The sequence below is a fragment of the Pogona vitticeps genome, chromosome 4, assembly GCF_051106095.1.
Source record: "Pogona vitticeps strain Pit_001003342236 chromosome 4, PviZW2.1, whole genome shotgun sequence".
In the NCBI taxonomy this organism is placed as follows: Eukaryota; Metazoa; Chordata; class Lepidosauria; order Squamata; family Agamidae; genus Pogona; species Pogona vitticeps.
Window position 1 is genome coordinate 150,777,501 of NC_135786.1, and position 15,264 is coordinate 150,792,764.

Below are 15,264 nucleotides of genomic sequence, written 5' to 3' on the forward strand. Positions count from 1 at the left end.
ATCTTTCAGAAAGAATGTGGATTTCATGAAATATTTTGATTGCACACAGGCTCAGGGATTGTGGGATAGAAAATAAAAATTTCAGAAATGTGGGTACTGTATTGGTTTAATGGAGAACTGAATTATCTCCATCTAGGCAGTATGAGAACAAATTTTAGCTACTGGGTGCTTCCTTATATCAGTGGATATTAACCACCCTTAATATGTCAACTCTGGCATACATCCCCTGCTTCTTTATTTAAATCTTATTCCCCCTGTCAGCCCCCCAAAATTAGAAGAAAGTGAAACGAGCATACAAACAAAAATTTTGGTTTGCTGACCACAATATTGAAAACTATCTGCCTGCAAAACAAAACATACAACAATATACATGAACAAACAGCACACAGAAAGATACTAGTTTAAAACTTTCATAAAATCCAGCAAAAAAAAAAAAGACAAGTTTTAGAAGAGATATCCATGTTAGTCTGTGCTTCCATAACAAGTCAAAACTAAAAGAACAGTTTTTAAAACAATAAAGAAGTAAAAACTATTGTACATCTTAAAGACTAACTGCTATCTTTGAAAGTGAGCTTTCATGGACAAGTCCACTTCATCAGACATAAGACTGGGACTACATAGCAAATATTTATAACAAATGAAGATATGGTTTGTTCTCTGGGCTCATGTTGTTGATGGTGTGGCATTTCATACCTGCCAATGACCTTTATGTCCACTATTGATATTCAGTTCCCATCCCAGGAAGCATTGTTCTTTAAATTATGACAATGTTTGGTGCTTATATTGATCCCAGGCTATAGACAACATAGCAGGAACAACATGGTCATAAGTTCAGAGAAACTGACACTTGTAAGGTGATACTGGTTAGTTAGGAAGGAAACACCATAAAATAGTTGAGAGGTTTTACATTTAATAATGGCCTAAGAAACTTTGGCTAATATTGAGTCTATTGAGATGGGTTTTAAGCATATATATATATATATTTCATTTCAGCTCTTTGGATTGTTTTCCTCTATTTTCCCCTCCAGAATAGCAAATTTAATATCTTGTGTAGAATATCTAGATAAATTAAATAATAAATAGCCTGTTGGAGCATTATCCAAAGCTTATTTAAAATGGGACAAGAAGGGTATGGCCAATTTCCACATGAAAGGGGTTTCAAAATTGTGATATTCTCAGAGAAGCTTGTATCTGATTACAGTCAATCTGATTCAGAACATTTACTTTTTTAAACTGCCAGAATACCCCAGTCAGCATGATCACTGGCAGGGGTAGCTGTGGTATGCCAAGAGTGGTAGTTCCAAAATGTAAAATTTTCCATTTTTGGTCTGACTTTCATTAAAGATGGGCCTGAAGGCTGAGGATTCAATGCTGTTTTCAGGACTCAGAACAATTCCTGCTGTTAGCAGTACTTCAGACACCCTTATTTGAGGCTTCTTTTAAAATCTATTTGAATTTTAAACAGACCAGTCATGTAACACAAAGTGCTTCCTCAATATTTGAGTTCAGAAGACTCATCATGAAATACTGAAATTCAGCATGTCCATTGAAAATGAGCTTCTATTTTTTTCCTCCTGAGAGCTCTTCCCCTTTTCCTTTCCTGCTCTTTCCCTCTGCCATCAACAAATGCATTTTAAACTTTGGCTCACAGTCCCCTACATGATTCCCCCCCCCATTCAGAATCCATTTATCTCTTCCTATCACCAGTGTCTTTTTACCCCCTTGCAGGATCTCTGTTTCCAGTATTCTTTCATTGTGACTTTATTCATTGCTCTTCACAACTGTTGGTATCTTTGTACTCATTTGTACAAGGACTAAAATCAAGACGCATTGGCACTTTGGCAGGGATCCTCCCAAATTTCCTGAAGTTCAAACATGATTCTCTCTGACTGCTGCCAGACTTGTCACACTGTGTTGTCACTCTGCCTGTCCAGCTAATGCCTCCAACGGAGCAGAGTATTGGTGGTGGCCAAGCTTTCAGGTCAGATTGGACAGCTGGACTACTCAGTGGTTTAGATACTGTATGTCAGCAAGGTCAATTTCCTACTGTGCTTCCTTGACAGAGGCTGGACTCATGATCCATAGGGTCCCTTCCAGCTGTGGAATTCTAAGTTGAGGATGAGGATGACTGCTGCCTGCTATCACTTTTAGTATTGAAGAGTTCTGAAGAACCCCATGGTTTTCTGGAATAGTGATGAAAAAGTACTGTTGTACTTGATTTAAAACTTCTCTTTAGTCCCCTGCAACCAATTGCCTTTGTTCTCTCCCTCTTAATTTACTCTTCTCAGCATACCCATCACTAGCAGTTCAGGGCCTGAGTTGTGGGGGTACCTTGCCCTAACATTTTTGGATGAGACATGTCACATGAACCCCCTCTCACTCAGCCCACAGGCCACATATGCTGTGTTTGACATTTCTTCTTGGTACATTCTTCCCCTGAGCTTCTGTAATGTTGTCAGGCCTTAGATACTCTCTCTCAAGCCTCCAATTGTATCTGAATATTTATCAAGAGCCTGTTTGACCTCAAGATCCAGTCTTTCTTTCTGCTCCAACAGCCACAGCTGGACAGAGCTGTTGGTGCTGCTTTCAGCAAAAGTCCCACCCCCAGTAGGACTTGCCTTTGCCCTTCCCTCCTGGCCTTCCATGAGGGGTCTGCCAGCTGGGCCATCAAGTTCCCTTGTGTATAAGCTTCCTCTAGAGATGAGGGCTGATCTTCGTTTTGAAGATGACTCAGCTGGATGAGGCATGACAGCTTCCTCCTCAGCACTGCCAAAATGTTGAAGAGTCTTTATACCATTAGGAGCACCATTTCCTGCCTCCATCTACTCTTCCTGTCACTGTGCTGGCAGAATTGATTCACCCTGCTGTGTGTCAGGACCACCCCAAGTTTCTGAACTTATTTCTACTTCACAAGATGTTACGATAGTTCTACCTCATTCCTTCATTCTAGATCCCTTCATCTGTTTTATTGAGTCTCTTATTGAACTACCCTCCTTGAATAAATTTTCTGCCATTCACCTGTTTTTCAAGGGAGCCTTCCTTTCAATCGCTATTTCTGTCTTTTTCATGCCCTCCCTTCAGGAACTTCATGTACAAGTGAACTTAATCACAATCAACCATGAAGTGGAACTGCAGAGAAAATGTTGGGCACCATAAAATGCATATACAGAAGTTCTGACATTTCAAAATCAATGTCAAGAGAGACTGCATGCCTGTCTAGCAGAAGTACTGAGTCTCAAGTTACTTTCATAAATATTGCATTCTTGGAAGATAAAGAATGTATACACAGCAGCATTTCTACCAACACCTCAATATAAATAATAGTGGAAATAGGAGATCTCCTGTGATTTTTAGCACCATTTAAATTAAGTAGTGCAGCAGGTGCCATCCAGTCTTCATTTTAAGCTATCTTCCAGAATCTCTTCATTGGCAGAGAAAATAACATATTGTGCTTGTGTTAACGTGATCTTCCTTCTCAGATGATATTACAGAAGTCCCATGAGTCCTCCTAAACCAAATTCTGCAAACTAGATTTCAACACACAACATAGTTACTGCAATAGAGACTTCATTTTGTATAAAAAGACTTGGTTTGGTGCCTATCAGATTGAACTGCTTTTTTAAAAAGGTGAAGTTTCTAATTCACATCTTTGTCTCACTTCTTCATAGACAAATTTGTTACCCTTCCCTTGTGCAGTCCAATTGCTTCCATACCTTCAACTGAATGCATTAACAAGGAAAGTAGGACTGGGTTTATTTACAGTCTCCAGTCCCTCCTTCACTGGCAGTTTAGGTGTAAAAGAGCCTTCACATATATAAACCATACAATAATATTCAAAGGTACTATACAGAAATGCTTCCAGATATACATCAAAAGACACTACCTTTTTTTCTACTCTTTTCTGTTAGTTTATCAGTCAGCTGAGAGTTGTGGAATGGGAAGGACAAAGAGTAGAATGTGATAGAAGGAAAAAATTGGATGATTCAGATGGATCAGTGACTACTATCAAGGGCAGCAAAGGAAGTGGCCTCATCACATGTACAAGAAATAACTAGAAGAGGTCACGCAGGCTTTGTAGTGAAATGTCACCAATATGTCAATATCACATGTTTCTGCCGCTCTTTGTCTCTTGCCTGAGCTCAACAATGAATGAGGTTGAACAAAATGAACAGGAAGGTTTTAATGGGTTTGGTGCACCCTGCTTTCCAACAGACGGTGCTCCACGAGAACATCACTTTTGTAACCCAGGAATGCTTCTAGAGCCTATGCTCTCTGTAGATCTTTGGCTGGCAAAAGAGAGGAGCAACATGTTTGAACCAAGTGCATTTACTGTAATTCTCCAATTGACAGGCCAGTCCATTTTAAGGAGAAAGATGGGATAGAAATATTTTAAATAAATAAAAGAAATAATAATTTCTGAGTCAATATCACCGAAGGCTCATGAGTCTACCCTTGAAGGGTGTGCAAAAGATTCAGTTAGCCCAACTTTTAGCAGCTGGCTGATGACTGAAAAATCTGCACTCTCTCCTAAGTGTTTTCTAGACCCAGTTCAAATGGCCTAAAGTACAACCACCTTCTAAGTGGAGGTGATGGCATTCCAGTTGAACTATTTAAAATCTTAAAAGATGATGCTGTTAAGGTGCTACATTCAATATGCCAGCAAGTTTGGAAAACTCAACAGTGGCCAGAGGATTGGAAAAGATCAGTCTACATCCCAATCCCAAAGAAAGGCAGTGCCAAAGAATGCTCCAACTACCGTACAATTGCACTCATTTCGCACGCTAGCAAGGTTATGCTCAAAATCCTACAAGGTAGGCTTCAGCAGTATGTGGACCAAGAACTCCCAGAAGTACAAGCTGGATTCCGAAGAGGCAGAGGAACTCGAGACCAAATTGCTAACTTGCGCTGGATTATGGAGAAAGCCAGAGAGTTCCAGAAAAATATCTACTTCTGCTTCATTGACTATGCGAAAGCCTTTGACTGTGTGGACCACAGCAAACTATGGCAAGTTCTTAAAGAAATGGGAGTGCCTGACCACTTTATCTGTCTCCTGAGAAACCTATATGTGGGACAGGAAGCAACAGTTAGAACTGGTCATGGAACAACTGATTGGTTCAAAATTGGGAAAGGAGTACGGCAAGGCTGTATATTGTCCCCCAGCTTATTTAACTTATATGCAGAATACATCATGCGGAAGGCTGGACTGGAAGAAACCCAAGCCGGAATTAAGATTGCCGGAAGAAATATCAACAACCTTCGATATGCAGATGATACCACTCTGATGGCAGAAAGTGAGGAGGAATTAAAGAACCTTGTAATGAGAGTGAAAGAGGAGAGTGCAAAAAACGGTCTGAAACTCAACATCAAAAAAACTAAGATCATGGCCACTGGTCCCATCACCTCCTGGGAAATAGAAGGGGAAGACATGGAGGCAGTGTCAAATTTTTTCTTCCTGGGCTCCATGATCACTGCAGATGGAGACAGTAGCCCTGAAATTAAAAGGCGCCTTCTTCTTGGGAGGAAAGCGATGACAAATCTGGACAGCATCTTGAAAAGCAGAGACATCACCTTGCCAACAAAAGTCCGAATAGTCAAAGCTATGGTTTTTCCTGTCGTGATGTATGGAAGTGAGAGCTGGACCATAAAGAAAGCAGACCGCCGAAGAATTGATGCCTTTGAATTGTGGTGCTGGAGGAGGCTCTTGAGAATCCCCTGGACTGCAAGGAGAACAAACCTATCAGTTATAAAGGAAATCAACCCTGAGTGCTCACTGGAAGGACAGATCCTGAAGCTGAGGCTCCAGTACTGTGGCCATCTAATGAGAAGAAAAGACTCCCTGGAAAAGACCCTGATGTTGGGAAAATGTGATGGCAAGAGGAGAAGGGGACGACCGAGGATGAGATGGCTGGACAGTGTCTGTGAAGCAACCAACATGAACCTGACACAACTCCGGGAGGCAGTAGAAGACAGGAGGGCCTGGCGTGCTCTGGTCCATGGGGTCACGAAGAGTCGGACACGACTAAACGACTAAACACACAACACACACAACCACCTTCGGAACTGCCACCTTAAATGTGAGTCTGCCATTTTTCTACTGTTGATCAATAAATACTATTTTTACCAATACAAGTTGTTTGCCAATAAACCAGTACAAGTCCTTTGAATATTCTCTTGCTTCACAAGGACATAGGAATGTTTTTCTATGGAGTTGTGATGTTTCGCTGTTCTTGCTGCAGTCAGAAAAGGCCTTGAGAGTTGCTCTCTTTTTCTCACTTTTAAAGATTGTGTACTTAACCTTGGTACCATAGCATTTAGTCTGCCTAAACCACTGGGCCTAAATAATATGGCAGGAATACCAAACAGAAGGGCCTGAAATTGTGTGAATCCTTTTTATTTGAGTTTCCTATATGGCCTAGAGGGCCATGAGCATACTAATTAGGCATTATATCCTTCCAACATACTACAGATTCTCTTTCCTACATATTTCCTCCATATTTGGAAACTTGCCTCTTTTTTGTTTTTGTTTTCATATTCAGGATCAATTTCAGCATACACGCATACACACACATACAGTATCTGATTCTCTACAGGGCCAAACTGACGAATTGGTCACAGTCAGATGGAATACAGCTTTCTATGTGGGAAAAGCATAGACTTCATCTAACAGGTTGTCCCTCGTGTCCTTTTGAGTTTGCAACACTGCTTCAATGTGCCCACAAAATGCGGTGCTGTTATAGGATAGCATTATCATCGTTGTTTGTAAAATATCTGAGTCAAGTTTTTTTTTTTACTTGTATCTTAGCAGGTAGCTAGGGGAGAATTAACAAATTTTGCATGGACTGTTTAAGAAGGAAACTGCCTGAGGTTGAACTTCCCCACTCACCCTTTTTTGATCTTTGTATTTTAGAATTTATTTTGTTGTTTATGATTTTTGCTTTACTTTTGTTGGACACCTCCCAGAGTAGCAGTTTGCTAGATGTGTAGTAATTTAACCAACCAACCAACCAACCCCCCACACACACACACACAATATGTTTTCCCTGAAATCCTGTTTTTCCCCACGGATTCCCAAATGACAACATACCACCATTTCCTGCTCTTTATTTTAAACTTTCAAAACAGTAATGCAGGAAACTTCTCCTTTCTCCCTTCATCTCTCTTCATCCCCTGTGGATAGGGTGTCATTAATCTTACAGCACATTTGTCAAAAGAAATAACATATCCCCTCTGTCAGAGAAAGGTACAGTTGTAAGTAAGTGAACTCCCAGGTACAATCGCCTGTTGCGAACACTAACAAAAATTAATGACTGTACAAGCTTATAACTAATATACCTCCAGGGGATGGGCAGGGACTGTGTTTGCAGTTTGGGTGTGGATTCAGAAGGAGCAGTTCATAATAGCTTGTGCAAGCTACTAACCATGATCTGAAAGACCAACATATCTGCACGGAAAAGGATCCATGCATTAATATGTTCTGATTCCCTCCCCCGCAGCAGCTTCCCCTACTAAAGAAACAATTCACTATTCAGAATAAACAGAGAATTTATGCTTTGTTTTTTGGACTTGCTCCAAATAAAAACATCAGACCTCCTAATTACATGTTTAGTTCTCCAGTTTAAACCTCTTACATATAGATCCTTCACTGCATATAGAAGTTAACTTATTCCTGGAAAATACAGAGAGTAACAAATTGGAAACCAGATGGAGAGGGGCTGGGGCTGGTCCCTCTATGTGTGGTAAATACACTCACCTTAGTAACAACTGAATAGGGCTAGAGCCAATCTTAAGTAGCCTATTAGAGCTACTGAAGAAGGTCAAATGCGGCCAAGACTGTGTAGACCCAAGAGGCCTAGCCAAAGAACCACATCAGAGCTTGGAAAGGTTTAGGCTGAATATCAGGAAAAATCTTCTTAATGGTAAGAGATGCACAAAAATGGAACCAATTACCTTGGGAGGTGAGCAATGCTGGAGGCATTCTTTTATATATATATATAAGGTAAGGGTTACAGAGGATAAATGGGGATATGGGGGGAAAGGAGAGGGAGGAGAAACACAAAATATACTGAGTGCTGTCCTCTGAAGATGCGGGCCACAGAGACTGATGAAACGTTAGGAAGAACAACCTTCAGAATATGGCCAAAGAGCCTGAAAAATCCACAACAACCATCCACTCTATTCATGTTGCAATATCAATTCGACTTTCCGCTTTTCTACAATTTATTGCCCTCCAGGTTTTAACTTACATTTACATCCCAATTTAAATCAATGTTATTCAAGCACTATCTGGTGACTCAAGCCATTTATATAATAAATCCCATCGTTCAGTTGCCTTTTGTGTTGGACAGTCTTTCAAGACTTCTGATAAGATATCCATTTTTGCCGCTTCCTGTATCTTCTCAATAAGTTCCTCTTGTTTCAGTATCACCAGTTCCTTCCAATTCTTGGCATAAAGAATTCTGGCTGTAGTGACTATATATATAGCTATTTGTCTTATCTATATTGTCTGGTATAATACTTAGTAGGAACAGTTTTGGGGTTAGTGGAACCTTACAAAGCAATATTTTTTGTAACAGAGTATGTACTCCTATCCAATACCGTTTTGCTACTCTACAAGTCCACCACATATGGTAAAAGCTTCTCTCATGTGCTTCACACTTCCAACAAACATTTGACACGTCTGTATAAATCTTTGACAATTTTTCCGGAGTCATATGCCACCTATAAAAAATCTTGTATATATTCTCCTTTAAATTAACCGATTTTGTGAGCTTTATATTATTTTGCCATATTTGCAACCATTGATCAATATCATGTCCTATATTTTGTGCCCACCTAATCATACATTCTTTGACTGTCTCATCTTGCATTTTAATTTCTAACAAATAATCATAAAAAGGTAAAGGTAAAGGTTCCCCTTGACAATTTTTGTCCAGTCGTGTCCGACTCTAGGGGGTGGCGCTCATCCCACTCTTCAAGCCATAGAGCCAGTGTTTGTCCAAAGACAATCTTTCCATGGTCACATGGCCAGTGTGATTTAGACACGGAACGCTGTTTACCTTCCCACCAAGATGGTACCTATTTATCTACTCGCATTTGCATGCTTTCGAACCGCTAGGTTGGCGGGAGCTGGGACAGGCGACGGATGCTCATTCCGTCGCGTGGATTCGAACTTACAACTGCTGGTCTTCTGAACCTGCATCACAAGCTTCTGCGGTTTAGCCCACAGTGCCACCACATCCCTTTTAACAAAATATCATACATATTTAACAAATAATCATACATTTTCTTAATTACTTTATCTTTGAGCCCAGCAGAGGTTTATCAAATATCATTTGTTCTGGGTAACAAACCCTCTATTTTATCTTTTCTGTACCTAGATTCCACTTGGGCTCTGGACCACCAGTCTGTATATATGTTTTGTGTCTCTAACTTTTCTTTAGACCTTAACTCACAATCCTTTTTTAAATAAATCTTGATATCTTAGAAGTTTTGCTTCTGTCACGAGATTAGGTTGTGTAAAGGCCTCTATAGGTAATACCCTCCTGTCAATACTTAATTCTTTCTTTATTCTTTCTTCATTTATTATTTGTTTTATTACTCTATGTGTTATGGATTATTTGTAAAATCCTTGTGTTTTTATTGTGTATACTTTTATTGGAAGACGCCCAGAGTGGTCGACCTGACCAGATGGGTGGGATATAAATCAAATAAATAAATAAATAAATAAATAAATAAATAAATAAATAAATAAATAAATAAATAAATAAATAAATAAATAAAATACCCAGACTGGTGTTTTTTGGTAAATCTGTTGGATGATCTTTTTCCAAGTCCCTAGTAGAGCTCTTCTTGTCTCTTATGCGAGTTGAAATGTTTCTGCTCTTTATCTTTTTTGAACCATAGAAAAGCATGCCAACCGAACTGCAAATCTTATCCTTCCAAACTGAGTAGTCTATCATTTTCTAAGGTTATCTATTCCTTTATCCAGTCTAATACACAGGATCTATAGTACAAAACCCAATCTGGGAGACCAAAACCTGCTCTTTGTTTGGTGAATGCTGGAGGCATTCAAGAGAAAACTTGGACTACCATTTGTCAGATCTCCTTTGATGCTGATTCCTGCCTTGAACAGGGGGGTGAGCTCAATGACCTTAAAGGCCCCTTTCAACTCAGTTATAGAATTCTATGATTCTGTGTTTTGTGACTATGACTATTTTGCAGTTTGCAAAACTCTTATTTGGCAGAAGAAACAAGGTAGAATGTGTTTGCTGAAGATGGCAAAACTGAAAAGCATTTCATTGCATGAGATAGGGATGGGAAAACCTTTCAGTCACAACTTGTTTTTCCCAATCTCACCTGACATTTCTTCATGTGTTTCTCATTCTGGGTTTTAAGACATGGCACTGTGTTGTTTTGTTTTTTGGTGTGTTTTTTTTTAATGTTTCATGTTCCTTCAGATAAATTCTACTCATTCTATTTATGCATTTTCCCTAACATGCAAAATTTATGTAGGCATCTGATCTTATTTATGCATTCTCCTCTTCATTAACTCATGTGCTTATATTCATTTTTTCCAGTTCTGTGCAGACTATTCACATGCCAAAATGTAGGCATTCATCTTTACACACTTTCTTGAAATACCCCATTGACTTCATTAATGCTTGAATTTTATAGGCAAAGTGGATTTCTTCTCCAAATGAGTTTTGAGATGTGAAAAGTGTGTCTTTTTAAAATTCTAATAATGATCACATGGAGAAATATATTGTAGTTTGGACCACTTGTGAAGCAGTCCAGTTTGAGCTATTTCCCAGTGATCACAAAACATACAGGGAAATGTCCTCCACCTGACTTGAATCTTGTGGTCCAGCTCTAGGGCTTCTGCTAGGCTGGAGGGATTCCCTGGAAGTCAGAAAGATCACTTTTGCTGGAATTCAGCATCATGAATATTATGCCTTTAAGAGATTTGGATGGGAGGGATTTTGAGGTTGTGTTTCAGTCACTTAGCAGTAGCCAGTTGTTCCCTCTGTACCTCAGATTCCCTTTCCCGCCTTCATTCTTGTCAAATGCAGTCAGTGTCACAGTTCTGCATCAGTTAACAATGTCAGAGTGTCTGCTGTGTGTTAGAGTTTGGTAATCATGGAGTCAGCAGCATGAATCTGAGGCTGCAGCTACATGAGCCAAATGTTGCCTTCCTAGCCCCCATTGAGTTTGTATCATAAATTTGCAGTCACATGATGCACAACCATTGATGAATCATTTACCTGGGGAGTGTTCTAACTGTGGATCAAAGCATTAAAAAAAAATTCTAAAAATTTTCTGTGGTATTTGAGTTGATGTGTCAGTTAACTTCTGTCTAATGGTCTCAACAATAAGCTTTAGAAGCTTGCTTATTGAACTGGAAGGAAATGTGATATTTTGAAAACATGGTGGTGCACATGTCCTGGGATATATGCCACATATAAAGCATGACAGGAACATGATTAAAAGTCATGTAAAAACAGGGGGACATTTCGCTGGTGTGACTGTGGCCTGAGTGAAGTATTTATTTATTTATTTATTTATTTATTTATTTATTTATTTATTTATTTATTTATTTATTTATTTATTTATTTATTTATTTAACCAGTTAGTAAAAAATAATGAAGTTAACCAGTTAAGATCTCATACTATATAACAAGAAAATGTGCATTTTCTTCCTTATTCTGATATATATGAAGATTTGTGAGTAAAATAGTTTTTTTCCCCTCACCACCAAAGTCTCTGACTGAATCTATTGAGACTATTTTGCCAGTCAAGGTAAAAACTAACAATAAGGTATGTTTGAGGTAGAATTGTAATTATAACAATCTGCTCTGTAGGTGCCTGTCTGGATTCCCCCCCCCCAACTGTGTAGCTTGGGTTTTCAAGCCATTAATTTTCCACACCCTGCCAATAACTTTAAGGAGATTGTGCCCATTAAAATAACACTTTTCAGTACATTCAGACATGCATCTTTCACGCTATCAAATTCGTTTCTACAGTGAGATTGGAAATGGTTAAAACTACCTGAATAAGCAGACTTTAGTTGTTTAACTGTCTTTGTTGTTGCCAGCTTTACTGGGAAAAAACATTAATAAAAGCACTGTTCTGTGGGAAATGTCTAGGTATATGTGATGCACGATACACATCATCAGTACTTAATGCTGTTTTTACAGAGAACATTGCAGATTAAAAACTGATTCAAATGAGCATCTTATAAGTATGATTATGGAATTAATGAATTACAGTATTCTCAGTTTTATAGGATTATGCTTAAGTCATAGTGCTTCCTCAAATATACATTTAGTCTTGTGCCTCTAGTTTACTTCTCAGTGAAAAAGGGGCTCTTAAAGAGAGCATAATTATTAGAAACTAAATTTATAAAATGAAAAACAATCAATTTAAAAGACAATAACCAAAAATGTGCTTGTCTTTTTTCCAGCTGCACAACAAGGTGTTCTGTGTGCAGTTCTTCTTTTATGCAAATTGCACAAGGGCATTTGTTCCCCTCTTGTACGCATGTAAGCCCCATTGCTTTGAACAGGGGGATCTTTGGTTTCTGTAACTGCAAAATGGAGAAACGAACTATGGCAGAATGCTGTGCTTGTAGAGTAGTTATGCTCCACAATTGTTAATAGGATTGTGGCGAACTAGCCGTTTAAAATCAAGTAGAGGTCATGTTCTCACAACAGTACTTTCTGACCACTTTTTCCCTCTGCAGTTTCCTGTGCCCCCTCCCAAAAATCTTCCTATTCTTTGAGAATGGTGTCAGATATGATGTAAGGGGCTGCAGATGGGAAAGGGATTTTAAGTTCAACCGTCTAGAAACCTTAAATAAAAATAAGAGGAAGCCTCCTTCAGAAAACAACTCAATCAGCATAAATCTCTTCTAAGTGGTGGGTCGGACATCAAAGCAGATGTCAAAGGGAATACATATAGTACATTGACATAGGTATGAAGTAGCCTGTTCTTTTTTGCACTCACAAAGAAGGGTACAAAAGCCCAATTTATTAAGTTCACCTTTTCTCTGCCTACTCTAATACTTATTAAGTTACATCTCTGTGATTAATTCATTTTTCCAATCACTTCAAGATTTCCTCAGAGTTAACTTCCTCAACAATGTTACGGTCAAATTAAACCCGTGCTTAACTTCCAATGACTAATCACAATACAAAGCATGCTAAATGAAAGATACATAGGTGAGGAAAATCACATGCTATGATAAACGGGCATATTTAATCACTTGAGGAATACCCCTTTTAAGAATGTAATAATTTAAGAATGGTCAGCCTGATAAATGTCCAGGTTGACCCTGAGTTTCCTAAATATTATTCCAGGCAACATCATCTCAAAAATGCATGGCAGATCTCAATCACAACCATGTTTTAATATGTCCACAGATCTCAATGGCTTATCTTGACTAATTTGAGCTGTTGCCATGGCTGTTCTGAGTTTAATAGATAAATGTCCTGGGGGTCTATTAAATCACTAAACCCTTCTAGCAATTTCTGTTCAGTTTTTACATTTAAACACTTTCAAGAATATCCATGGTGTCTTGAAAATAGGAGTTGAAGACCATGTATAAAAGCAGGAGCAAGTGTCAAATTATATATTTATATATTGATTCCATTATTCTCTTTTGAATCCTCTCTTCTGAAATCCTCCAGGAGTTTCTTCTCTCTGAAGCTGTAACTCAGTTTCACTCTGTTACAAATGTGGAAATCAGCAGTAGGGCTGTTGATCAGTGCTACTGTGGAGACCTGTATAATGCTTCCATCATAACATTATGCCTGTAGGACAACAGCAGGGGAATCTTACTGTTATTCTTAATAAAGGGGAAGAGATACATATCCAAAAGGTACAGAATTCATGGTTGAATTGGATTTTTAAAAAAGAACTACCAAATGCATGCATCTATATTTACGCAGAAAGCTGTATCACAATATTTTTAATAAGTCTTTATGAAGCCATCTGGCACTAACTTTTTATAAAGGATAATTGTTTGCACTGTTGACTTCTTAGCTGAGGGAGAGGGGAAAAATCTGGTTAGCTATTAACAGTGTCTGAAATCCTTCTGAATAATAGGTGTTTCAGAACTCAGAGTTATACATTATTCCCCCTCCTCCCATTGTGTAGCTTTGTTCTCTATTTCACAAGGTAACGCTCCACTGGAAACTGTCACTCTTGCAAACAGTATGATAATTTTGTGTGAGATTCAGAGGAGACAAAATACTGTATCCATATCATACATTTAATGTGCTTGTGTGACACATAAGACCTCCTGGGTTTTGGGAACCAGGAGAGACAGAATCGCCATAAGGTGAAACTTCTCTCCAGTTGGACGACCAAACAGCATGAAATCTCATGCTTCATTAATGATGTTCTGTGAACCAGCTGGCCCATGGAACATGAAAATGGAAGACAAGTACTGTGGGGCCCTTTTATTCTGATGCAGCATTAATAAACAATTATGAACTGCTGGGTTCCATTTCTTCAATAAGATATTATACAGAAAAGGGAAGCACAGGAGAGTTCACTGCTCAGCTAATCAGCTGAAACACTCATGGTCCTAATGACTGAGGTGGGGTACAAGAAATGAATCTCATTGTTCTGATGCAAAGTTACTTTTGACAAATTTGGTTTAGCCCTGTGGGCTTTCTAGGTTGCTGCTGCTGCTGCCGCTCCCACTTCTATGCGACAAAACTATCTATGTGTCTTTTGCTATTTGAAGAATTTTGCTAAAAATTAAGCAAAATATATCATTCTCTCTGTACTTGACTTTTATTGTTTAACAGCATCTTCTGTCCTCCCTTGGGATTTGTTTGCAAATGCTTATTCCAAATTGCTATCTTCTATCAGCACTGGGTCATGAAAATGTTAGAGACTTCATTCTTAGAATAAATGCACCAGTACTGTTTGTTTTCTTCAGGGAATGCAATTTATTTATTTATTTATTTATTTATTTCATTTATACCCCGCCTATCTAGTCAATTGTGACCACTCTAGGCGGCTTACAACATGTATGGGGGGGAGGCAAAATTAAAATTGAAGCTACATTTACCTCCCAATTTCTACCAAGTAAAGGGAGGTGGTGAAATAATCCATGATATACTAATATCATGAGTTCACCAAGTTCCCATTCGCTCTCATCTCTCAAATGTTAGTTCTGTCATTGACCACTGAAGTTTTGAATAAAGCTAATTAAATATTCAAAGGCAGAAATGACATTTGATTTCAGCACTAGCT

General features: G+C 38.6%; 1 protein-coding gene and 1 long non-coding RNA gene across 6 annotated transcripts in view; one reads left to right on the top strand and one right to left on the bottom strand.

The window, feature by feature from the left end:
- Positions 1-4,488, bottom strand: part of CDH9 (cadherin 9) — a 237,858-nt gene extending 233,370 nt beyond the window's left edge. For all 3 annotated transcript variants that reach the window (XM_078392718.1, XM_020809332.3, XM_078392719.1), the window contains exon 1: positions 1-4,488. This exon is cut by the window's left edge and continues 35,407 nt beyond it. The gene's annotated coding sequence lies outside the window, so the exon portion shown is untranslated.
- LOC140706834 (uncharacterized) overlaps positions 1-15,264 on the top strand; it is a 209,146-nt gene that overhangs the window by 104,603 nt on the left and 89,279 nt on the right. The window lies entirely within an intron of this gene.